The following is a 25037-nucleotide window of genomic DNA, read 5'->3' as shown; positions in this document are numbered from 1 at the left end:
TTAACATCTTTTTGATGATAATTCCACATCTCAGCCATAGAAGCTAGAGTGGTTAGCGCGAGTTGTCAACTCAATGAGTTCTAGAACCTCCTGAGAGAGAGGCCTCCAGCAATATGGTAGGAGATCATCTTGGCTCTGTAAACTGTGTTGAAAAGAAGCACCTACGGCAGATGACATGGTTCTTCGGTCTGAGATCCTAGCCTGTACACAGGTGATGGAGTGAGCTGAGTGTATGCCATCATCACTCAAACTGGGCAAAAATAACTCTCCCTTAAGCGGCTTCCACCCTGGCGCTTTCTTACAGCAACTAGAAAAGTAACGAAGATGAAAGGGATGTCACCCAACGGAATGAAGACCACACAGGATGAGGCAGCAGGGTACATAGTCAAGGGGGAAACACTGAAAGATTTCCTTCTAACCTGAGGAACAAGACAACCGTGTCCAATCTACCAATTCTACTCAATGCAGTACCAGCAGTCCTAGCAAGAATGAGGAAAGGATATTGAAAAGGGTCTGTAGGTGACAGGACTGTATGCACAGAAGATCCATGAGAACCAAGTGTGGTGGTGGCCACCTATGAACCCAGAATCTGACAGGCAGACTCTGGAGGAGGAGGACTTAGAGGGCAGCCTGAATTATATAACAAATTTCAAATGAGCCTGGGCTACAGATACGGAAAAATAGACAAACTGAAAGAGGAAACACTGGCATATCCATGGTTTTGAAGATGAACGAAGTAGTCATAAGCCAAAGAATGTATATGGCAAAAGGAGAAAAATAACTCCCCCGCAGAGCCTCCAAGAGGAATGCTGCCACACAGGCACTAGTGCTTTGCGCCACTGAACTATCCCTGCAGCCTCCCTTGATCATATCTGCTGCCAGTAATGAAACTTGGAATTTAAGACAGATTTCTGAAAAGTTGCTGGTGGCTGTAATATGAGCAGCTTTTCAATATCTAGGTGGTTTTTTAAATCATTGTTTTACTCATCATTTATTTGCTTATTTGTTTTTGGACAAGAGATCTTGCTGTTGTAACCCTGAGTACCCTGGAACTTGCAATACAGAACAGGATTATCCTCAAACTTTTGGTATTCTCCCCACCTCTGCCTCCACAGTGCTGGGATTACAGGTGGTGCCCCCCTGCATGACTTACTGAACGCTTTGTTCAATGAGATAGGTGGCAACAGGAATCGGTGTGATTCGGTAATATATTACATTGTGCATTGGTTGGGGTATCAGTGTTTCCAAGTGACCAGTGCACAGCGCTAGCAAAGTGTGAATGATCCATTCAAAGAATAGGAGAGTCCAATGGAAGAGCTGGAGGAAGGACTGAAGGACCAGAAGAGGTCACGGACTCCAAAGGACCATGAACAGAGTCAACTAACCTGGACCCTTGGAGCTCTCAGGGTCTGAACCGCCAACCAGGGAGCATGCACATCTGGCCCTAGGTCCCCACACATGTGTAGCGGATATGCAGCTTGGGCACGTTGGCTCCAAACAACTGGAGCAGGGGCTGTCCCTAAAGCTGTTGCCTGCCTGTGAATCCTGTTTCCCTGGCTGGGCTACCTTACTAGCCTCAGTGGAAGAGGATGAATCCAGCCCCAAAGAGGCTAGATGTGCCAGCTAGGTGCGGGGGGTGGGGAGTGGGGACGGATACCCTGGGGGCTCCACCCTCTCTGAGGAGAAGGGGCGAGATAGAGGGAGAGACTGTGTAAGGGAGCAGGGAAACTGGCAGCAATTTGGACAAAAAGGGAGTAAATAAATAAATAAGAAAATACTAAAGAAAAAAAGCACATTGAGTTCTTTCCCCTTTTCTCCTACATATTTGCATGAGTCTGGATTTTGTCTGCATGTTGTACTGAACCTCAGGAACTTATAACTGCTCAGTCCAGATGCAGATATTAAAAATCCAGGAGGAGTGGTAACACACATCTGTAGTCCCAGCACAGGGGTCGGGGGGTGGGGAGGTAGAGGCAGGTAGACAGATCTCTGTGAATTTGAGGCCAGTCTGGTCTGTCTAGTAAAGTGTGGTCTACATAGTGATTCCTAGGTCTGTCTCACAGTAACACACATACACACACACACACACACACACATACACACACACATACACACATACACTCACACATACACACAAACACACACACACAGACACACACAGACACACACACATACACACAAACACACACACATACACACAAACACACACACATACACAGAGACACACAAACATACACACATACACACACAGACATTCATGCAATCACACACACACACACAGAGGCACACACAGACACAGACATGCACACGTGCGCACACACACACACATACACACACACACACAAACACACACACACACACACACACACCAAGAATCCAGATGAATTCTATTGAAGCCAGACATTACAGAAAACTATAAAATAATGTCATTCATTACTCTAAATTATGTTTTCACCTTATAAGAACAGTTACTTCTCATAAAAGCGCACCACATATGTCAATGCATATGGCTTTTTATTTTCCTCGGATTAATATCAGTTTTTAGTTCTAAGTTCTCAGATGAGAAGTATTTATAGATGTGACCCACATACACAAACTCTCCCGAGATCTTCAAAAACTTAGAGAATATCATGAAAACGTCTGAATATCTTCGTTGAAGACTTCTCCTTAGGCCTCAGGTTGCCCAACTCTGCTCGACTATGAATGGCTCATGTTTAACCTGGGAGCTATGGGGATAGGCTGGGGCTTAAGTCAATTTCAGCTCACCCCTTCCGCCTCCTGTACCTGGATTCTGGCAGCCATCGTCACCCAAAGCAATAGGGAAGTGGAAACGCATGGCTTTCACGTAAGGCACAGTGACCAACCAGATGGGATTCTGTTGAATTAAATCTAACATTCACATGGGTGCCTTTGCTAACTTTTCATATGTGCAGCTAAAAATTCTACATGGCTCCTTTTGACCCTGTCCCAGATGGAGTCCTAATGAGTCCCTCCTTGTGTCCCTTCTCAGGTGAGTCTGGCCTTCCTCACTTCCCACACCTCATTACCTGCTGGATTTGATGAGGCTCTGGTTGTTCCTGTCCTTCTAGTCGTGGTGCTAAAGTGGCTCTCTGAAGGGAGAAGGGAGGACGAAAGGAAGCAGATTGTAAAACACAGTGGCTGCTTTATGGTTTACAGAAGTCACATCGTGAGAATGGTCTTGGTATAGGTCCCCGAGGCCATTGTGGGGATCACACTGAAGAATCATAAAAAGTCATGGGTTCTGAAGCTAGAAATGCACATCAGTGGCCAAGAGTCACTGTTGCTCTAATACTGGACCCAAGTCAAAGCCGGGCTTCTCGGCACAGAGAATTTCAGGACAACTCGGGCTTAATCAAGAGACCCTGTCTCAAAACAAAACAGTGAGAGGAATGAAACGGGTCGGAGTTCTCTTTTTGTACAGCAGAAAAAAGGCGAAGGCAGATGCACGTTCTCTTGTGGTTTCAACATAGTGAAAATTATGAAATTTTCTAAATGTAAAAGGAAGATGACACACGTATGACAAAACGACACAAGCCTTGCACAACAGAACAAACAGGTAGATGGAGGCACAGCTAGTCTCATATGCGTGTACTTTTCTGAAGGCAAGATTGTCAGTGTGGTGCATGGCTGACCACTTCTGTTTGCTTGGTGGACTTGTTTGTTTGAGTCACGCTTTACTGAGGAAGTTTCTTTCAGTGCATCCTCCAGATTAAAATCATCAAAGTCTCCATATCCTGCAAAGAAGAAGACAATTTTAAGTTAGTTTTTAGGTAGTTTTAATTTTTAGGTAGTTTTTAAAATGAAGGAAAGATTGTAATATTTTCTTTGTCCTTACCATTATAATTTGTGGTTCTGAGAACTGAACCTAGGACCTAGAATGTACTAGGCAAGTGTTCACCACTGAGGCTGATGCTAAAATAGACTCTTGACATGGTGTTTGTCATTTAAAACAGGGGGATGTGAATGCAAACGGAAAACAAAAATCCAAAGTAGCTATACTTACGTGTAGGGAGCCATATTGGATTTGGGCCTGGCCGCTTTGTGGCTCAAAGTGTCTACGTGACTCTTGGCTGCATGGCCACAGATGTTCAACTTTGAAATGACTGTCATAAGTCTTGAGAGTGTTGGACAAAAGCCTCTCCCATGAATTTACGGCACAGGAAGATAACATTCAAGGATGTTTCAGTCTGAGCAAACACCAGACATCTCCAGCGTCTCCATCGCATGACCTCTTCACCTTCTGCTCTCGCTGCTGGAATGCCCTTCTCCCTCCATCCTTTGTGTTTCACTAAGGACACTCCCCCTACCTGAAAACCTTAAAAGCTGTAACGTTCACCCCAATAAACGAGACCTTGACAACAGAACTTTTGCTTGGTCTCCTTCTTCTCTTCACCCCCATTTGATACACAGGTAGAAGGCCTCTTCGGGACCCTGAATAACTGGACCTGCTGGACTGGTCACTTACGCCAAGAAAAAATAGAGCAGAAGTCAAACACTCCATTGTGATAGAAAGAAACAGATCATTACAAAATGCAAAAGGGCTACTTCAGCAACAAGTCAAATGCATTTGAGATATGTGCATGTGTGTGTGTGTGTGTGTGTGTGTGTGTGTGTGTGTCTCCATTGTCAGGCACCCAAACATATATGGCAACCATTAATAGATATGAACATAGAATGTAACACAGTAATAGGAAACTTCCATCATCAAATGGATGACCTAACCATGGGGAGAAACAGTGGCTTTTACAAGTGTTCTTTGCAAATGCACACATAGGGAACATCATAGATCGTGTGCTAATACACGAAGCACATTCCAGCGGTGATTATGGAAGAGTGGGATCATATCAAGTCTCTTTTCTGACTACAACATCATAAAACTAAAACTGAGTGATCAGAGAGACAGCTCACAAATATGTAGAAATTAACAACACTCTTCTCAACAATCCATAAGTCAAGGAAAACCAACTAGACGGAAACCAAACAGGATCCAGAGACAAGGGCAAATGGGATCACAATACATGCAAATGGAAAGCAGTCCTGACTGGAAGCCTGCAATACATCAGCCCTCATGTTATACCTCAGAAAGCTAGAAAGCAGAACAAAGGGAAAGCCAAGCAGAGCAAAGCATTTTTAAAAAACAACAAAGTGGGTAATCTAAAGGAAATGATTGAAATTCCTTTATATGAGTGTGTGTGTGTGTGTGTGTGTGTGTGTGTGTGTGTGTTGTGTGTGTGTATGTGTATGTATTGGCGCGCCATGTATGTTTCTGCATGGCATGCATGCAGTGCCTTTAGAGGCCAGAAGAGGGTGTCAAGTCCTCTACAACTGGAATACAGATGACTGGTCTGTCATGTGGATGTTAGGGATCAAACAAACCCACGTCCTGTGGAAAAGCAGTCAGTGATCTTTACTGCTGGGTCATTTCTGGAACCCCACAGAAGCAGCGGTTGTATACAAGGATTAATTCAGAAAGCTGAATATCACACACTTTGTCTCAAATGGGAGAGTCTAGATTTTAATTTTTTTATTTTTAATTTTTAAAAATTACATATATATGTGTATCTGTGGACATAGGTACAGGTACTCTTGGAAACCAAAAGTGAATGTCAGTTCCCTAGGAGGTAGAGCTAGCAGCCCGCCATGGATGCTGGGAACCAAAATCTTAATGAAAAGCTAGTTTTCAAGTCTGAGCCTAGATTTTAAACAAGCACTTGAGGAACAGAACAAATAAAATCACACATCACAAATCCTAGGACGCAGTTCAGAATAAGTGAAAGCCCTGTGTGGCCAGTGCGGAAAGTGACAGGGCCAACATTGGTCAGTGACAGGCACGAACTACAAGTTGGCGATAATATAAAAGTCAGAAATACAAAATGATCTAAAATCCGTATAAGCGGTACTTGACCTGCATGCTACAAAGCTGCCAAAAATAAAAGCAAAATAATAGTAGTGTAAAATACACAACCCAGAAATAAAGTCGAACGTAACTCTTACGGAGAGTTGAAAATGCACAAAGGGTTAAGGATAGTGTCTTCAGGAATCACTGATGGGAAAACACAAAAGAATAAAATTAGACCTTTATTCCAATACAGTAACTGAATCATAATTAATTTGCAATTTATTAAATGTGATACCCAATCCTGAAGAGGTACTAAAAGAAGTAGCGGGCATTGGTCTGGCTTATGGTTTCCTGAAGAGCATTCCCAAAGCATAGGCAAAAGAGCAAACTGCAGCAGTGAGGCGGAGCTTACAGGCCAAGAGCTCACTCCGCAAGTGGAAAGCCCTGGGTTCAATTCCCAGCACCACAAAACAAGGAGACTAACATGCGTCCAACCAAAATGTTTCACCACAGCTAAAGAATGACCCATGCAATTAAGTGACATTTTCCACAAAGAAATGATGTTTATGGTCAACCGATGAATTAAAAGATAATGTACGACAAGTCTAATCTTTGAGGAAACAAAAACTGCAAGTGCAATGAAGCTAGCTTTAATCCTAGCCCATGGAAAATGGTATGGACGCTCCTGAAAAGTAAGCATAGAATTATCTTATAATCCAGTTATATGAAGCTTGGGAACTGAGGTTGGTAAATCAGAGGCATCTGCACGCTCACGCTCAGTGCACAACTATTCACAGTAGCCAAGGTATGGGGAAAAAAACTCAAGCTTTATCTAGGTAAATGAATACAGAAAACGGTTATTAGACTAGGGAAATGTCTTGGTGATAGCACACGTACTTGGTGTGTGCAAAAGGCCCTTTATTTTTGAGACTATAACTACAACACTTCTCCCTTCCCTCCCTCCAAATCTTCCCATATACCCCTCCAAACAGCACTGTCAGCCCCACTTAAATGGAACCACCCAGTGTACCATACTCAACCTGCCCAAAGCTACAGGGTCATGTGGACCCTCTCCACAACCTGGCAATTACTGCTAGTGCCAAGCTTACAAATGCACCGAAAAAGTTTCTGAGTCAAAAGCTTACAGCCTAGTAGCCAAGTCTTGCTTCTTTTCAGAGTCCTTTACATATTACTTCCAAATCCTGAACATGGGATTCAATATTATCAAGTCCAACTCTTATAATCTTCCTCCCACAGTGACACAGGGAAGATCAAGGTCCCCTCTGGGATTCGGAGTCACACTGACAACAGGACTTAAAAACACTCACAAAGAACCACAAGGACGATTTATTAGAGTTCAGAAGAAGAACCCCAGGACTGGCAAGCTGTAAAGCCTTAGCAGCTCCCAGAGGAGGAGAAAGGAGAAGGGCCATGCCGTGCTGTTTAAGCTGCCATGGAGGTTAGACTCATGGCCAGCAAGCAGCCACATGTGGGGTTACTAGTTTTAAGGAAAGAGTAGGGAGGCCCAAAATGCTGGGGATAAAGACCCCAGTACTAAGGAAAGAACACTTAGAAAAGAGATAGAAAATGTGAAAAATATGTATGCTTTTCTGACTTGGTCATAGGGTAGGACTTAGGACCTTTTACATGACTGGTCGGTAAGCTTCTGAACAATGGTGGTGGGAATCGTGGGAAAGAAAAGTACAGTGTCTCATTTTAAAAACCATTCTATCTTTTCAGTAAGGTTTTAGCTGGTGAGCCAACCTTTCTATGGTGATCCCTTACCAAAGGGATCGAACCAGTCTCCACTCAGACTGGAGATCTTATCCTCTTGACCGACACTAACAGTACCATAAACCAGTAGAGATGGACAGTTCTCTCTCTAGCCCTGGGCCCAAAGCACTACCCCAGAAACACACACTTGAATGCTAACCCAACTTACAGAACAAGCAGTCCATTAAGCAGTTTTCCCTGAGATACCAGTCTGGAAGTAATGCGAAATTATTTTGCCTGTTTTATTGCTCCACTCCCCTTCTCATGTTCTGGTCCATCTAATTACTGCTGCTCATAAGGAGACTCAAGACTTGTGTGTGAGCTGGATGATGGCTTAGGGGCAGCTAATTTGAAAGAGGAAACCTTTCCTCAGCAAAGGCAAAGAGTGATACTCTGCACCTACGTAGGCAAGAAATAAAAATTTTTTATTTATTTAATATGTTATTAATATGATACACACACACACACATAAAATCAACGAGTGTGCAAGAAACCTTAGAGATCAGAAGAGAGCATCGGATCCCCTAAAACTGGACTTAGAGGCATCTGCGAGTTATCGTGTGGATGCTGGGAACTGAATCCAGGTCCTCTCGAGAGCCTCTCTACTCCCAGAAACTGGGAGTCAGCAGACGTTCTACTACAGGCACAAGGCGAGCCTGGTATGCACAGCGATTTCAAGTACAGCTTGGTGTACGTGTCAAGTCCTAGGCCAGCCAGGGCTATACGATGAAACCCTACCTCAAAGAAGAGGAGGAAGGTATATCATGAAGGAGGCCTCTTGAAGATAGAAACGGACTGGAGTGAAGCAGCTCTAAACAAGGCAGGGCAAGGATTTTAGTTCCAGTCCAGCTACAACCTACCCTGTGACTCTTTACTGCACACCGTTTTCTTTAAGGACTTTTGTCCCTTCCAACAGCTCAAAGTATGGTCCTCCATAAAGTCAGTCACTGCTAATCCCTTCCTAGAGTGAGAAGGTAGACTTGTAGGGCTCATAAAACTTATCAAAATGCCTCTGGTTCCTCGGGCTACCTGTAAATTGTTCAGAGCGCTCTATGTCTACAGCTTTGGTGAGCCATCACCCATGCTGGGGTGGAACTTCAAAACCAAACTTTGTAGATGTATGTGCAGGTGTGTGTGTGTGTGTGTGTGTGTGTGTGTGTGTGTGTGTGTGTGTGTGTGTATGTTTCTATGTTTAGGTTCACACACACCTTTGTGGGTATTTGAAGGCCCTTCTTTTTTTGTGACAGAATCTTTCATACATACACAGAACATAGCAATTAAGTCAAGTCAACTTTCTACTCAGTGCCAAGGATCTGCTCTCCCCCTTTCACCAACAATGAGAGCACAAGTGTGTGCCACTGGCATTGGCTTGTCACGTGGGTGTTCGGTATTGAGCTCATATTCCTATGTTTATGCAGCAATCACTTTACGGACTGAACCCTCTCCCCATCCTCTGTGGTGAGCTTTTGGTGATGCAGCTACCTTTCAGGCACACAGTTTCTTCTCAGTAACTAAGCCTCAATAAATTAATTGATTTACCAAGCTAATAGACACGCCAAAGTGGATGAAAGCCCGTGAAGCCTCAACTCTACACAAAGAACTACATGCAACTAAGAAATGCTGAGACTTTGATAGTCTTCCCCGGGGAAGAGCAGGTCAATTTTTACCCAATACCAAGTAGTCAGTACTGAAAACATAAACATACGAGCAACATTAGACAGGTTGAATAGGTTATATTTATGTATGTAGGAAAATCTATACATAGTTGCATGTAACAACAATTAATGAAAAAGGAGGTCGTGGACTTGAAAGAGAGCAAGCAAGAGTAGATGGGAGTCATTTTAACATTTTATTTTATTTTATTTTATTTTCATCCTGTGTATGTGTGAATGCCCAAGGCAACCAGAGGCATCAGAGCCTGTGAGCTAGAAGTCCAGGCAGTTGTGAGCCATCTGCCAAGGGTACTAGGCACCAAACTCAGTTCTTCTGGAAGAGTAAAATACACTTCTAAATACTGAGCCATCTCTCCAGCCCACATGGAAGGGTTTGGTGGGAGGAGAAGTGGAGGGAATGGAGAAATGTTGGGATTATGTTATAATTTCAAAAGTAAAAGTGATAATTTTTAAAACACACTTAAAGCATCATGTCCCTCCCCCCCCCCCAACCAGAGAATCATTATGTCCTGGCTATCACCCAACATCTCTGTGGGATCACTGGGTAGATGAGTTCTAACATTTCTGCACAAAGAATGCCCAAGAGGCCTGAGGCAAGACACCTGTGGTAGAGCCGCTGAGACACAACCCCACTGTACACTCAACATGTTTGTCACGCTTAGACCTGCATTGTGAGTAACATAGATATTACCAAGTGAGACACATGCAAAAACATGAATACCAGACCTGTGCAAAAATAGCAGAACCCAGGCTACAAAAGAAGAAGACTGCATGCACAGTCCATTTGGCTTACTGTGTGCTCATTAACCACCACTTAGTGGAAGGAAAAAGTACTTAGGCCCCTGCAATGGGTCTCAGTCATTTCAGCTGACCCCGCACTTAACACACATATTGTGGAATTTTCATTTCTGATTTTCATAAGATCTTACACTGTTTTTAAAACCATATATGGAAGTTGTCTAGATATGATCTTTTCTGAGAATCTATTGTGGTTTTATGTAAAATAAAAACAGTGTGCCATCACGACACAATGCTAATGATATAATGTTCAATTTCCTGTAATGCATGCAATCCCTCAGGGGTGTTCTCATTTCGAGTGTCAGGGCATACACAGTTGATACTTTATGAGGCAGAAATCACTATAAAATGTAACTAAGCTAGCTTCTAAGGTATTGGAGATACAGTTATTATCTTGTATTATCTGGACAGGCTCAAAGTGAATTCTAGGGTCATGATAAGAAAAGAAGAGTGATAATCAGACAACATGTAGTCAGTGGATCAGGGGAAGGAGCCATGATCCATGAGATGAAGACACATTTCACAAAACAAAAAGAAACAAAACAAACAATAAGAACAAACTCAGGAAAGGCAAAGAAACTAGAGCCTTCAGAGGAGGACAATGCTGCAAAAGCTGAACTTTATTCTAGTGGGAATCTTTCAGCTGCCTAATACCCAAAATGTTAATGGATGGATTTGTGTTGCTTTAGGCATCTAAGTTTAAAGCAGAAATAGAGAGACTATTTCCCCCGTTTCTCCTATGTATATAACAATCCATCAGTGGCCTAGAGAACAATAAGAACATTGTATTCTTTGCCTGAAAGAAGTTTCCACAGCAGGTAACATCTGTTTAAAACAAACCATGTGCTCGCCTTTGCTCTTCTGAGGTCTGCAGTATTCATTGGGAAATCTTTCCACATCCTATTAAGCTAACTTTTGAATGTCACACTTTTACCAAGCAAATATTCTTTTTGTAAAAAAAAAAATGGAGTCCTACTTACAATTATGTATATTCTAACTGGGCAATATGACTGGCAAAGGCCTTAATTGAAGTTTATAATTCACACCTAGTGTATTATTAGGCCTTTGCTACACATTGGCATTTGTGAACATTGTACCATGACCCTGTCGTCTGCACAGCTTCTTGCAATTACTGTGATTACAAAGGACTTGTGAAAGCTGAGGTGACAAAGAATGGCATTCCACTCACCTGAGGGACACATCCTTTGCTCACACTAATCTAAATCCAGAAGAAAGGCTTCCAAGTCATCACATCTATCCACAGGAAACTGGTTAGCTGTTCTTATATTTTAGTGAGATACAAAGTAGTTAAGAATGGGGCGGGGGTGGGGTGGGGAGGAAGGATTCCATTCAAATCCAGGAACACTCAGGAGCATGGCTCTGCTGATATTTTGAACTCTGGGGAATTCCATTCTGGGGAATTGGAAAAAATTATTATTTCTTTTCAAATTTTAAGTTATCCAGTTTATTGTACAGTTATCTTCTGCCTAAAAAGCAGAAACCCTGATAACCTGAACTCAATTCCTTGAACCGATGTAGAGGTGGGAAATTATCAACTCCATAACTTTTCTTGGACTTCCACAGGCACCATGGTACATATCAATCTCTCTTTCTGTGTGTGTGTCTCTCTGTCTCTCTGTCTCGCTGTCTCTCTCTCTCTCTCTTCTTACACATATACATACACATACACATAAAGGTACACACTCTTGTGCATGCATGAGCGTGCGTGCGTGCGCGCGCGCGCACGCACACACACACACACACACACACACACATGCACACACTCACTCATGCTCACACTAAATTATACAAAATGTAAGCTCTCAGCTGCTCCTGACACCATGGCTTCTCTCTGCCATCATGGACTCTAACCTTCTGGAAACATCATCCTAATTTTATTTTTAATTTGCTTTGGCCATGTTGTCTTTCAAAGCAATAAAGAAGTAAATAATACATACTATCATGTATTCAGTCTTTAATGGATCAAATGTTGCTGTGTGGCCAGTTGTTAATGTATACTTTAACTCCACTGTGTCCCAGTAGCCCTAAGAAAGCAGTGCAACACAGATACCTACAGTGTCCAAACATAAGAAATAGTCTGACAAGACTTCCTAAAAGCTGCCTGCAAGCCAGTCTTCTCCTATCTGCCCTTGGAAGATGTTGAACTCTCAGCTTCTTCAGCCCTACATCTGTATGGACATTGTCCTGCCCCTGCCCTGATGATAATGGACTGAACCTCTGAACCTATAAGCTGGCCCCACTTTTTCCTAAAAGCAGGAACCATAGAGGTTGGCAAGGAAAAAGACAATAGACAAATGGGTTCTGTCTTTGATTAGAGTACTGAGCACTCCTTGAAGGAGGAGATAGTGAAGAAACACTATTTTACACCTATCCTGTGATCAAAAATTATTACACAGATCAATAAGGAGGCAACAGAGAATCATTGATAGAGTGTTTGCCTAGCACACACAAGGTCATGGTTTCCAGCATCAGTACTCAAAAGAATGGAAAGAAGGGAGGAAAATGGAGGAGGGTGTGGTTGAAACATTAGAAACTATAGCGTGTCAAATGACTATCTTTCCAGTATCTTTTTCTCCATCAATGACCTGCTCCTCCTCACACTGTACATAGTGTACTAATGAACGCTCATGAACAGATCATAAGCACAAAAACACACATGTCAAACTATGCTTTGAAATCAGAGCAAGTTATAATGTGGGATGCCTCAGTAGGTATCGTTTCTAAAAGCAAAGATAGATCATCTTCGACTGGTCCGTTAGTTTTTATCTAATACCTGTCTGCAATTTTCATGTCCTCTTTACATGGGTACATGGGTATGTTACCTGCTTCATCTTCTAGATTTTCCCAGCATTCTCTGCTGACATAACAGTCAGCCTGTACGAGAGGGTGTGTGCTCCTGGCACTGTTTGTTGCCAGCCAAGGCAGGCTGGTGTGCACACGTGTGTTCTTTCTTCACACTCAAGAGAGAGGAAAATGGACTCCCATTTTGTAGTGTTTTCCTTAGAACTATCTGCAAAGGCAAACAGACTCTTAAAAATCCCTCTGGTGCATTTGTATCTTTGGCCTTTTGCAAGAAGGGGTGAGAAGGAAGAGAAAGGACGACTAACTGAGAAGGTTGTTCTCATTCCCACTGCTGGCGAGGGGTTTGATTTCCTAAATATTAATCAAAATCACTCTTGATTATAGCAAAAACAACCTTTGCTATAATTTTAATGAAATTAATGAAAATATATGGTAATTCTGAGCAATCTTGCTCTAGAGATTAAAGAACAGCCTGCCAGGAAACATAGGAATAAAGCTTTAAGATCAAAATTTGCCTAATTAAGTTTCTTCCCTACACTGCCCACCCCACCCCCAGCATCACTAGCTGTGCTAAGTTCTATGAAAAAAGATGTTTAAAGTCAGGTTGGCAAAGCCTGGGTTTTCCCCTGAGCCGGAACATACTTTTCCAATACTGTTTTCGTGTTTTTAAAACTGCCAGACTAACAGATAGCCAATGACGATTGACCAAAATTACAGAGTGCACAGGATTTGAGCCCTCCTCTTAAATTCTTAAATGAAAAAAAAAACTGCTTTCCTGCCACTTTGGTACCATACCAATCTGTGTGTCCTGCTCTATGGAAGTGTCCTGCCAAGTCTTAGCCTAAGCAACATATCAAAGCCCCAAATGACAAGCATTGTTTAAGAATACCAGACAGAGCGGTTGGGGATTTAGCTCAGTGGTAGAGCACTTGCCTAGCAAGCGCAAGGCCCTGGGTTCGGTCCCCAGCTCCGGAAAAAAAAAAAGAAAAGAATACCGGACAGAAAGGCTCCCCCCTCCAGTACTACTCCCTCAACAGAAGCTGTGAAGGCCTCAGCCCAGTCTACCACGTGACCCTCTATCAGCACAACAAACTCTGGTCCTTTCAGGAGGGTATGTGTTTGTTCCAAGAGTACAGACAAAGCAGTAGCCCCCTGTTTCCTGAGAATGTTCAGGACAGTGCACACATTACAGGTGTCTGTGCCCTTGGCCCTACCCTCAAAAAGATCTTTAACATTTCAAAAAATCCTGTAAAATGTCAACAGGCCCATTTCCCCCCTTCAATGAGTAGTTCTTGGCTTTGTGATAAGGCTACAGCTGAAAGGTCAACAGTCTTTGATCAGAGGGAACAGAAATCATCATTTTCCATTGTCTGCATCTATACAAAGAAAAAGCAGAGAAGAGGAAAATGTCAGGAACAGCTGGCCCTGTTTACAGAGAACTTCAAGCTGGATGCCACACACATCTGTATAAATAAAACATTATGTCCTCAGGCATGCATGTCTGTATCCTTGGTCTGTCCAAACACCCGGGAAAGAGTAAAATAAATAAAAAAGAGCACATGGGTGTCCACAGACACTAGCTAGACACAGGAGGCATTCCAAAGTGCTTCTACCATGTTTCTGTGTTTCAGTCAACATTTATTAGTGATTCAAAGCTCTTCTTGAGTGAATTTGTTTTTCTGATTTAAGCCACTTCTGTTCCTCTGGAAGTTCCTCTTACTCTGAGGAAGGATGGAATGTGCCATGCATTGCTGCTGAGAGGGTAACATGGTAGGAACACTTTAGAAACCCCCAGAAGATTCTTAAGACATTAAACATATATGTGCTCCGTTAGTCAGGAATGCCCCTCCTTGGTCTCTCAGACATGTTTCATTTGTAATAAAAACAAAGCAACTCAAGCATCTATTTTCAGGAGAAACACGTGGAATACGGAAAATTACCCAAGAACAATAAAAAGGGTGATGCTGGCCAATCACATATCACTTGTAACACTACTGAGCAGACAGCAACACAGCCATCTTCCATTGCATGACAAGCAGAAGTGCAGGGTCACTGGGGCAGTCCAGTCTGCTGAAAGGAATACAAGAAGAAACGGGGTGGGGAGAGAGGAGAAGGAAAGAAGAGAGAAGTAATACTAGAGAAAGGTGAGGACAGGTCATCTCCTATGATGCAGTCCAGCTACGCAGTGGGCTATCAGTCAGGTGCAAAGGCACAGAGTCCTGAGCCATGCTGCAGCTAGAATGCACCTTGACAGCGTGTGTAACTGCAGTCTCTGTGCCTGGGATTATCTGATGGTAGGGACCAAGCAAGTTCTGAACCAAGTGAGGAACAGCCCAGCCCATCTCTCCACTCTCGGACTTCTAGTCTCGTGGCTGGGACAAACACTTGACAGAAGCAACTTACAGAGGAAGGCCTCACACTGACTCGAGTCTTAGAGGATAAAGTGCATCATGGTGAGGGAAGCCTAACAGAGTGGCTCGGTAAGGGACCACAGGAGTCAGCAGATGACATGTCTCACATCTTAGTGGATCAGGAGTTCTGCAGCTCCCATCTGCATCAGTGATGCCCTGTATAATGTGTGCTGAGAAGAAGGATGAGAAATGGCCAAGTATTCAGGGTGTGAGATGGAGAGAGGGAGGTCTTATGTCTTAAGGACCATAAATATACCAGGCTTCCAACCAAAACCTAAGTCTGACTGCCCAAGCACGAAACCAGCTGTGCACATGAGCACGAGGAACTGGGCGGTACAATTCCAATGTCAGAAAAGCCTATTCTATTTCAAGCAGTCAAACGGGGTTAGGGAGACCTCTGAGTACCGTTACTGCTGCACAAGCATAAGAGCCTAAGTTCAGGTGTGCAGCAGCCATGTAAAGGCCAGATGTGGTGGTGCTCGGCTGTTAATCTAGCACTGGGTATGTGTTACCTGGCTTACAACCACCCGCACTCCAGTTCAAGGAGATCTGGCACCCTCCTCTGGCACTGCATTCGAGTGATGCACTTACATATGAGCAGCCAAAACAGACACAAAAGTGCAAATAAATAAATATATTTTTTAAAGTAGAGAACAATTGAAGACACATGGTGTTGCCCTCTACCCATGACATGTATGCAGATGTCTTCAGAATTACTGAGCCACAGGACCTCAAAAGTTTAGCAACATAACTATAGGCTCACAGAGTTGTAAGAAGCAACATAAGAGGTTTCTTGTGCTTGCTCAGTTTCCTCCAAAAGTCACATTATGGCCAGACATAGTCTATCATCACAATAAAAATACAGAAATTCACACAACCATACACTGGGTTTAGACTTCCGCTGTTTTACCTTCATTCACTGGAGAAGGTTTGCTCATCCATACTTTTGTCAAATGTGTCATGAGACCCCACCACAGTCCAGGAAAAGAACAGTTACATCACTATACTGGCCCCTTCTACTCACCTCTGATTAACACACATACTTGTCTCTACCTCTCCTAGGTCTCCATCCACTACCCACCTCAGACCCCAAATGACCACTAATTTGCTTTCTGCCTCCATAGTGAGGTAATTCCAACAAAGTAATACTTGTGGCATCGTACTGCTTGAAGTGTTTAACACTGTCTGAGTCCATTCACCCCAACTGTGAAGCCATCTCTCCCACTGGAGTGCACCAAGTGATTGTTACAGTTCATTCCATTGTCTGGGACATATGCGTTCATTCCAGTATCAGGCAATTTCAAATAAAGCTGTTATGAAAATTCATGAATAAGAAGCCTGGTGAGGCAGAGAGCTACCATATAAAAGGAATCAGAGAATAAGAAGACACACAAACCATCTTCTTACTTCAACTTGCCCACTATGCCTGGTTCAAAACAAAATCACTTTAGCTTTGTGCTTGTGAATGGAAAACTTGGTATTTATCTGTTCTTCCTTCCATTGAACTGAAAAACACCTACCCTCTTGCATGTCCTAGGGATATAACAGTAAATAAAACAGACCAAAAAGCCTGTTTGTGTATGAATCATATATTCAACTGGACTTAATGGATAGTATTCTGTAACTGTACATTTCAAAAACTTGGTCAAAACCAAGCATCCTGACACATTCCTAGGCTACACAGCAAAACAAAACATGAGAGGAGGAATGTAGCTCAGTCAGTGAAGTGTTCCCTGTCTCCCTCTCTCCATCTCTGTCTTTGTCTCTGTCTCTATCTCTGTGCCTTTCTGTCTCTCTGTCTTTGTCTCTCTGTCTTTGTTTCTCTATCTTTGTCTCTATCTTTCTGCCCCTCTAGCTCTCTCTTTCTCGTGTGTGTGTGTGTGTGTGTGTGTGTGTGTGTGTGTGTGCATGCGTGTATAGATTAGAGACTATGGGTCATCCATCATCAGAAGCTGTTCATGTTATACATGCACACACAAAACTTTAGAAAGTAGTTAAGGGTGTTGCTGCTAATTTCAGATATATGAAAAAAAATCTTAAGTTTTCTCAGGCATCAATATTCATGAGTTAGAGAAATGGAGGAGGAGGAGGAAAAGATCCTATTCGTAACAGGAATCTATACTATACAATGCTTGGCAACAGCCCTGTGAGAAATGAAAATGAATAAGATTATGAAAATAAACCCAAAGTTAAAAGAATCACATAGATCACATTTGAATGGGAAATATCAATAATGTAAAAGACAATTACATCTTTTAAGATTTTTTAAATTATGCATATAGGGGCCGAGGGGTTAAATCTGTATTAGTGCAGTCCCTACAGAGAGGGCCTTAGATCCTCTGGACCTGGAGCTGTGGTGGTTGTAAGTGACCTGACCGGGGTGCTGGCAACTGATTTCCAGCATCTGCATGACTGCTTATATCTGTAACTCCAGTGCCAGGGGATCGAACACCTTCCTGACCTCTGAAGGCGCAAAGCAGCACATGATGCACATCCATGCATGTAGGAAAAATATTTCTAGTGATAAAATAGTAAAAAATAAATCTAAAACAATATTTTAAAGCCCAAGGTAGGCCAGGCATAGTGGGGCAGGCCTCCAGTGGCAGCACTGTAAACCCTAAGGCGGAGGGTTGAGATTTCATGGCAGACTGAGCTACCCAGGAAGATCTTCTCTAAAAAATAAAAAATCAACGGCAGTGGGGAGGAATCCTAATAGCATTTAAAACTTTGAAAATTTTATTCTCAGCTGTAAGTGGCAGAAACTTGCAGGCAAGTAGATCTCAAAAACAAAGCATAATTTTAGAAAGACAAGGTTGGGGCTGTGCATAGAGCTCAGAAGCATTTGGCTAGTAAGCGACTATGCTAGGTTCAATCCCTTGTTTATATTATATTCTCTTGGTTTTGTTGTACTAGATTATAAACTGAGAGCAAAGAAGAATATTTTACATCCTTGTCTGTTAACACAAAGTCCATGACTTGATAAACAAAAGATACTGACTTTTTAAAATAAGTCAATAAAGAAATAAAGAAATATACTACTTAAGATTAGGGCAAACAATGGGAATGACTTGGATAGATTGACAGACAGACAGACAGATCAATAGATAGATATTGTAATGATAATAAAAAAAATGAAAAAAATACAGCAAAGAAAACATGAAAAAAGAGCATTGTGAGCAGGAACCAGGAGAAAATATACACAAGGAACTGAGCCAAAGGCTTGACCAGGCAATTCCTTAAAGAAGAAACTATCTTAGACAACTCCGTAGTAATTGGAAGCATGTAAACTAAATATAATTACAAATAAATAATTATAATATAATTGTATAATAAATGTCTAAATCTTGCGGGTTTAGATCATGATAAAGTTGACAAGTGCTGACAAGGCCATTACACAATGGCTACTTCAGTACGCTGCTGGTGACCAGAACCAAAACAGCCACAGGAGATAGTTGGGTATCACTTCATAACAATAAAGTGATAAACACTGTGCACAGCAGAAACCACTCTCCTGAGTATAATTTTGCCAAAGGAAGCATCAAACTTTTTGGTCTTACATCCCTAGATGCTAAAACACTTGAAGACCTTCATGTGCTTTTTAAATATGGTTTCTGACTATTGATATTTATCATATGACACGTTAAAATAGATTTTAAAGGCATAAGACAGAGTGCATCTTCCACTAGCCATCAAAGTACATTTTTTAAAACTTTTGTTATAAAAGATTTTCAAATTAAACAACAAACAAAAAACAACAAAACCAAAAATAAAATAAAAGTCATCATGCACTGAGACTGGCGAGACCTAACATCTACCCATCTCAGTGACTTGCTATACAGTTAGGACAGCCAAAGCTCACCAGAGTCCAGGGTAGGTCTGAGATGAGTGGAGCTGACACCAACCCACAAAGATGGCCCCTGACCTCAATTCTTCCAACACATCTGTACTAAGGCAGCAAGGAAAACAGAAAACCTTGGTGTTTGAGTATATTGAAATCAAGAGAGGGAACTGTAAAAAAAACAAAAAACAAAAAACAAAAAAACAAAAAATGACAACAAAAACACATCTGCAAGCTGTCTGAAACCTTTATCCTTGCATTTCATTGCAGAAGCAGGAGGGGCTTATAAGTTCAAGAATAGCATTACATACACACAGATATCCTGTCTCTGAAAAACTCTGCCAAGGTCTAGGCTGTGTCTTGGCAGTAGTAGAGCACCTGCGTGGTATGTACAAGGCTCTCCTCCTTCTCAGCCCTAGAACCACATGCATATAGAGATATCTCAAGAGTCATGAGATAGACATCTTTGTCAGTATCACTGATGCTCCACCAGTAGAAATCTACTGCTTGGCACACACTGGATGCTCTCTGCAGTCATCTTCAGGTTGCAAGGCAAGTGAGCAGGGTGCTGTACCTGCTGGGTAAAAGCAAGAGATTATGTGCCAAACATCTTACACCACACAGGACAGCACCCACATTTCCCTTGCTTACAAGATATCTACTATCAATCAAGCAACTTTCCTTTTCCTGTTATTGCCCCACCACTACTTCCTGGAACCCAGAACCTCGTATATGCTAGACAGGTTTCTCACACTATGCTACCCCAACCCACATACAACTTCCAGGCTAAAATTCAAAGGCCTGGTGCTAAGGAACTGCTCTGCTGTCTGCATCTAGAAACAGGCAAACCTAAGTAACTTTTCTCTGTCATAGACAAGGGCCCCCAGGTTGCCCCAGCTCCTGATCTAGACTTCTGAAGACGGATGCTCTGCCAATTCCACTAAGGGAGCTGTCCCACTGGACATTGTACTCTCTGTATGAAGCCTCACCATAGAGAAAATTCTAGAAAAATCTTTGGATCCAACTAGCTCACACCCAACCCCAATGGAGGGGGAACGTGACAACCGACAATTGACAGACACATCATGGCCTCATTCAAAGTGCTAGAAATAAAGAGATGTGCAGGTCACCAAATACCTCTAATGGTCATTGCTACTCAAAGAACTAAAGGGACCAGCTTCATGCTAGAGGTATACAGTCACTGCCACTGGGAAGACTGGGGAGAACTTTAGGGGTGCAGCATTTCAGCAGGACCCTACAACTCCATGAGTTTGTGCCTGTTGAGAAACTGGGGCTAAAATTCATTGGACACTCCTCCACTTTCATGGTGGAATATGTACCGTGACCTAGACTCTCCACCATCCAATGGGACTTACAATGTGTAGAGTTCAATGAAAGCAACACTGTGTGACTGTGAAGGCCACAAAGGGCAGATATGCAGATGTATGGAAAAGTGGAGTCAAGGTTTCATATACCAGCGGGTAGCCTCTAATTGGCTGTGTAGTTGAGGCTAGCCTTGAAGTCCTGGTTCTCCTGCCTCCACCTCCTGAGTGTTGAGATTACAGACATTCACCAGAAATCCAATGGTGATCTTATATATACCTACTTTAGAACACCAAATCCTCAGTCACTGGACCTCTGAGAAGGCTACTGGGAGAGCTGAGTCTAGAATAAACAAAGGTTCAGGAGCCTCTGAGCCAGGCTTTCTGGGAACCCAAGAGCAGCAGAGGAACAACATTAAAAATGTACAAAGTGACAGTAGACATAAAGTTGGAAAAGCCAAACCATCAGGTAGGAAGCACAACTGGAGACAGGAAACTCAGTGTGTCTAGAAAGTCTACTCTCAGAACCCAGTGAAGCTCCTGGCTTCAGGCCCCTCTGAGCAGCCTTTTTCTTGTCATCTCACACTGTGACCCTTTAACACCATTTCTCATGCTGTGGAGACCCCCAACCATAACTTTATTTTTGTTGCTACCCACAAATATCCATTCAAATGGCTTCTGTACACTTGATACAGGTACCTGGTGTCTGTCTTGTACTGAAAAATGAAGACGTGGCCTATACCACCAAAGGAGGGGCTGAAAACTTATCAAACGTCTCAAGAATGAGGCTCTAGACCCTGTGGAGGACTAGCTGACAAAATGGTGACCCTAGTACCACTGAGGGAAAGAAAATTCTCTCTGTCCTCATGATGCCCAATTCCCAGGACTGATGAAGGCACTCAAGGAGCTTGAAGCCAATCCCACACTCTTTCTGGGGCACATGTATAAAGCTTGATACCCCCAAATCAGTGCACAAGTTCCTGTTAGGAACCCAGCCTGTCCACTCAGTATAATTAGCACTGGGGTCATTGTGCTCTTACCCACAATTATGTACACCTTATTCTGGTTGGCTGTTTGCTGAGGGGAGTCTAGCCCCAAATTCAAGATCCTCCTGACTCAGCTCCTGGAGCACTGAGATTAAAAGGCATGTGTCACCATGTAGGGTATAATTAGGAAAGCATTTTTTTCTATTGGACATGATGTGGTATTTTCGATTCCTTTCCTTTCCGTAGGCTAGTGTGGACCTCATCACGTAATCTAGACTGCTCTCAAACTTACAGCAATCCTTCTGCATCATCCCCAAATGCTGAGATTACAGACATAGGCCATCACATCCAGCTTACCTTTTAAAAAACTTACATTTATCTACTCATTCCTTTCTTTTTCTGGGACTGAAGATAGAACCTAGGGCCTTGCACATGCTAAATATATATTCTACCTGACAATGAGCGAAATCTTCAGCCTTTGGGGATTATTTTAAATGAATATAGAGCTCACATCACACAAGTCACCCTTTCAATGTGTCTAATTCAATGATTTTTATTATACTTTAAGAACATACAGCATTACGTTTCTCTATTTCTAGAAGGTTTTTATTACTTCCCAAAGCCTTTGCCCTTTAAGCTGTCACTTGCCATCATCCCCTTCCCCCTTTTTCTTTGTATAGGTGTGAGATCTCTGACCATTTCATGTAAACAACACTGTCAGGATTTGCAAAGTGTATTTATTAAAATGTTGCTGGGAATATCGAAGAAGTAAGATTAATTTGTACTAATCTGAAAGGGGCTACTGGAAGGTAGGTCCTGTGCTGAGGACTTTAGACACATTTATTTAATCCTGATAACTGCCACACCAGGAGAAAAGGGCCGTCATCCCCATGGTATTACTGAAGAAACGAATAGTAATGTCCCCAAAAGGTTGCTAAAGCCTTTGGAGCTACATGTTGCTTACATAGGACCAACAGTCCTACTGTTACTGACCAGTTCTTTTATTTTGTTTTAAAACTTAACATATAAAGTAATGGGCTTGATTATGACATTTCATACTCCACTCATGCTCACTCTCCCCATTATCCACTACTTAGTCTCCCTTCTGATTTCACATCTGAGAAAAAGGTTCTATTTATCTTTTCCCTATTAACCTCCTCTTTTTCTTGCCACATTACTACTCCCTTACCTCTTCTCAACAGTCCTGCTTTATCTTCATGTCTTATGCATATAAATATATACATGGATCCACATATAGACTTAGCACATGAGGGGAAAAACTTGGGTATTTGTTTTTCGGGGTGACGTCTTTTACTTAACATGATCATATCCAGTTCTATCCATTTTCCAGCAAGGAATATAACTTTTTCTTTCACAGATGAATGATATCCATTGTGAGGCTGGTAAAATGGTTCAGTAGGTAGAGGCACTTGCCATCAAGCCTGATAACCTGAGTTTGATCCTTGGGACCTGTAGGGTGGAAGAAGACAATCAACTAAAGAAACTTGTCCTTTGACTTCCATGTGTACCCTGCAGTGTGACTAGACATATATACCCCAATAGTAAAATAATAATAAAAAGAATTATAAAGATAATCATCTCAAAACTCCATTATGTGCATGTATGTACCACATTGTCATTAGCTACCTGTCAACTTCTGGGAGTCTAGACTGGTTCCATACCCTGGCTATTGGGAATAATCACAAACATGGTGCACAGCTATCTTCATGGTCTGTTGACTTAAGGTCCTTTAGGTACATGCACAGGAGTGGTGAAGCTGAATCATATGGGAGTTCTATTCACAGGTTTTGAGGAACCGCATACTAATTTCCACAGTGGCTGCCCCAATCTTGAGTAAGCCGCCCCCACCCCATCCTCATCAACACCATTCTAAGCTCAAGCAATTTCAATTTGCATTTCCCCAAAGACCTAGGATATTGAACATTTCCTCAAATATTTATTAGCTATTTATAGTTTGTCCATTGAGAGCTGTCTATCTGATTGGATGGTCCTGACTATGGCAAGATAGAATTGCAAAGCAGTTTGAAAAAATTCACTATGTACATTGAGTGTCAGAGCAGGTAACTGTGGCAACCTTCCCAGGTTGGTGCATGGCATACATGTGTGTGATGCACCTGTCCTGAGAAGATGTTTCAGAAGTGGTAGAACACATTAACATTAACTCCCCTTGGTCTCTATAGAGTGACGTTTTAATCACCCTTTCAACTTTTGAGAGCTAAAATGTGTTGCTACTTCCTAGCGCCTGGAGGGACATTGGAACCCTCCAGGAGTGCCAAAGTGCTTCTGGAAGCTTTGGCATGCCTTCTAGGGTTGTTCAGGTACAACCCATTACTGAGGACCATGAACAAGAATAAAGGGACACTGGGGCAGAGCTCCCTGGACCCTGCTACAGAAAAATTAGGTCCCTACCTTTAAAGCAAAGATACTTCTGGTTCAGTATTCTTAGGTCAAACGAAACAAAACAAAAAGGTCAGAGAGTGGCGTTCTTATCTGGTTGAACCCTGCCATTCTTTCTGACCTGTAGCCACAGTCCCCTTACTTGGAAGTGAGGATATCTAACCTAAACAGTTGTAGTGTTGATTCAAAACAAGATGCATGTCAGACATGGTGGCACATAAGTGAAACTCCAAGTCTCAGGTGGGAGAGGCAAGAGAATCAGGAATCTAAGCCTAGGTCTCAGGAAGCAGAGGCAGGAGGATCAAGAGTTCAAGGCCAGCTTTGAACACATAGCAAATTTGAGACTCTATCTTTTAAAAAAAAGAAAGGAAGCAAACAAGGATGGAAGGCATACGATGGGCACAAAAACACCAGGGAGTAGTACTTGATCTAAGATGGACACATTCCTGGACCAGAGACATCTTTTGCGATTATTACTCATTATATGGACTGATTGAACGGGTTTAGAGAACTCATTTTCAAAAAGCCACAGAAGGTTAGAAGTGGGGCAGCCTCCAGGTCTAAATGAATTACGCCGCATGTTTTTAGATGGTGACTGTGGAGTCACAGAAGCCTGGGAGCAAACCCTAGCCGCCAATTATTCACTGTATGACTTCACCTCTACCAGCTTCCCCCATCTCTCTCACTTCAAAGCAGGAAAACCTAAGGGCATTCACAGTCTAGTTTCAAAACCTCCATGCTATAAGATGCAATTATCTACCATGCACAGGGCTTTGCGATTCAACTCAGCAAAGGAAAAACAATTGACATTTACAGTCTCAGGCATCTCCCGCAGTGTTTGGGACACAAAGCTCAAGGATAAGTTGAGCTACTGGATACTTTTCTCTACAAAAAGACACTAGACAATAAAAATTTTATCCCCAAAGGGAGACTAAAATCATGAGCCACTCTTTATCCCTGTGATTGTTTGCTTTCTTCCCTCCTTAGCAGTCCATGACATAGATCTGACATTTATGCTGGGTTTCTTCCTCTACCACATTGTCATCGCAGAGATACAAGTGTTGGCTGTCTTTACCCTCTGCAGCATCAGTTCTTAGAACCCAGAACCCAGACTGGCCATCTCTCTGTAGCTCAC

At 42.5% G+C, this 25037-nt stretch overlaps 1 pseudogene across 1 annotated transcript in view; it reads right to left on the bottom strand.

Moving 5' to 3' along the window:
- Positions 1 to 2496: 2496 nt before the first annotated feature.
- LOC120101860 (nidogen-2-like) overlaps positions 2497 to 25037 on the bottom strand; it is a 43574-nt pseudogene continuing 21033 nt past the window's right edge. Inside the window, exon 5 of the transcript XR_010064721.1 lies at positions 2497 to 22954. The product of XR_010064721.1 is annotated as a nidogen-2-like (transcript). The remainder of the gene's footprint in view (positions 22955 to 25037) is intronic.

Source organism: Rattus norvegicus, chromosome 3 (genome assembly GCF_036323735.1).
Source record: "Rattus norvegicus strain BN/NHsdMcwi chromosome 3, GRCr8, whole genome shotgun sequence".
NCBI lineage: Eukaryota > Metazoa > Chordata > Mammalia > Rodentia > Muridae > Rattus > Rattus norvegicus.
The sequence above is the reverse complement of the archived record's forward strand: the minus strand, read 5'-3'. Positions and strand labels throughout refer to the sequence as shown.